Source organism: Chrysochloris asiatica, unplaced genomic scaffold (assembly GCF_000296735.1).
Source record: "Chrysochloris asiatica unplaced genomic scaffold, ChrAsi1.0 scaffold00045, whole genome shotgun sequence".
Lineage (NCBI taxonomy): Eukaryota > Metazoa > Chordata > Mammalia > Afrosoricida > Chrysochloridae > Chrysochloris > Chrysochloris asiatica.
In genome coordinates this window covers 18435389-18437886 of record NW_006408563.1, presented here as the reverse complement: position 1 = coordinate 18437886, position 2498 = coordinate 18435389, and positions in this window count along the sequence as shown.

Sequence of the window (2498 nt, the reverse complement as noted above, 5' to 3'; positions counted from 1 at the left end):
AATTTTTTCCCCAGCTTGAGAAATGCTGAAAGTGGTCTTGTCTTTTGGTTTTATGACTCCAGATCTTTGTACATTTTGTTGTAATATTTGACTTTATCTTCTTGAGCTGACCTTTGAAATTTTCTGTTCAGCTCTTGTACCTCCTCATTTCCTCCATTTGCTTTAGCATCTCTACACTGGAGAGCAAATTTCAGGGTCTATTCTGACATCCATTTTGACCTTTTCCTTGTTTCTTGTCTTCTTAATGACTTTTTGCTTTCTTCATGTGTGATATTCTTGATGTCATCCCATAACTCTTCTGGTCTTTGGTCTTTAGTGTTTAATACATTAAATCTATTTTTCATATGATTTCTAAATTCAGGTGGGTTATATTCAAGGTCATATTTTGGCTCTCTTGGACTTGTGTTCATTTTCTTCAGCTTCAGTTTTAATTTGCATAGGAGTAATTGATGGTCTGTTCCTCAATCTGCTCCTGGCAATGTTTTGACTAATGATATAGAGCTTTTTCATCATTTCTTTCTGCAGATGTAGTCAATTTGGTTTCTATGTACTCCATCTGGTGAGGTTCATGTGTATAATTGTCTCTTATGCTGTCTAAAGAAGGTATTTGAAATGAACAAATCATTGGTTTTGCAGAATTCTATCATTTCTATCACCAAGACCATATTTTCCAACTACTGATCCTTCATCTTTGTTCCCAACCTTTGTATTCCAAATACTAGTAATGATCAATATATCCTGATTGCATGTTTGATCAATTTCAGATTGAAGAAGTTGGTAGAATTCTTCTATTTCATCCTCATTGGCTTTAGTGGTTGGTGTGTAAATTTGAATAATAATGTTATTAAGTGGTCTTCCCTGTAGGTGCATGGATATCATCCTATCACAGACAGTGTTGTATCTCATGACTGAGTTGCATATTTTCTTTTTGACAATGAATGCAACACCATCCTCTTCAATTTGTCATTCCAGGCATAGTAAACCATGTGGTTGTCAGATTCAAAATGGCCAATACCAGTCCGTTTCAGCTCACTAATGCCTAAGATAAGGAGCTCTGATAGCGTAGTGGTTCCGAATTGGGCTGCTAACCTCAAGTCAGCAGTTCTAAATTACCAGCTGTTGTTATGTGACGTGGAGTCGATTCCGACTCATAGCGACCCTATACAGGGTTTCGGAGGCTGTAAATCTTTACGGGAGCAGAACGTCTCATCTTTCTCCTGCGGAACAGCTGGTAGTTTCAAACTGCTGACCCTGAGGTTCACAGCCCGATTCGTAACCACTATACCAGAGATCTATCTATCTATATATATATACATACATACATACACATTGCATAAATCAGGGCTGGGGAACTGTTTCCAGCAAAAATTTATAACATCATTTGTGGGCCATAGAAAATTACTAACTTAAAAGTCAACCACTATATTTTGTCAAAGAATTAATTGACTCACCCTTAATATGATGGTTAGAACTGGAGTTGCCTTGGTAGAGCCAGGTCCTTCACAGGTCCTAGTGTGCTGTTGTGCGTTAATGCACTCGAGTGCAAAATCTATTTGAACCACAAGATCAGTGGTTCATGCTCACCAGCTGCTCCTCTGAAACCCTCTACAGGGTCTCTGTGAGTTGGAACTGACTCAATGGCACTTAACAACAAAAACATACAGCCCTAGGAGTACTGGTGTGCTAGGAGTCCTGGTGTGCCACTGTAGGATAAGCACTGGACTACAAGGTCTGTTTGAACCACAAGGTTATTGCCGTTAGTCACTTACCAGATGCTCCTCAGAAACCCTCCCTATAAAGGCTCACTATGAGTTGAAACCAACTCCAAGGCATTTTTAAACATAGAGCCCTACCCCTTTCTGCACCTCTGAAATCCTCATTTTTATGGTGTTAATGAGGTCAGATGCAACTGAATGATTAGGCTATATCTTAATCAATCTCTTTTGAGATGTAAAAGGAGAGAAAAGTGAGCTGAGCTCAGAAGACCTACTACCATAAAGATAGAAGAGCTGAGAGTAGAATGTGTCTGTTGGACCCAGAGTCTCTGAACTGTGAAGTTCCTAGACCCACTGTAAGATTCATTCCAGATGAATGGAGATCTCCAAGAAATAATGTGTCTACAGAAACTGACAGGAGACAAGGACCTTTCCCTAGAACTGGCAAACAGAAAGCCTTTGCAAAGAACTGGCATTGTAAATTTGAACTTCTAGTCTCCTAAACTGTGAAAGAATAAATTTCTGATTGTTAATCCATCCACTGTGATATTTCTGTTATAACAGTGCTAGATAACTAAGACAGTGGTTATGTGTCAGAGTTGACTCAATGGCAGCTAACCATAGTAAGCTGTTTCTAAAGGTCAAATTTTAATTTAACCTTTAATTTTGGTGGTTCAAGCTCACCTTAAAGAGCTCTGGTAGCATAGTGGTTACGAATCAGGCTGCAAACCGCAAGGTCAGCTGTTCAAAACTACCAGCTATTCCATGGGAGAAAGATTAGGC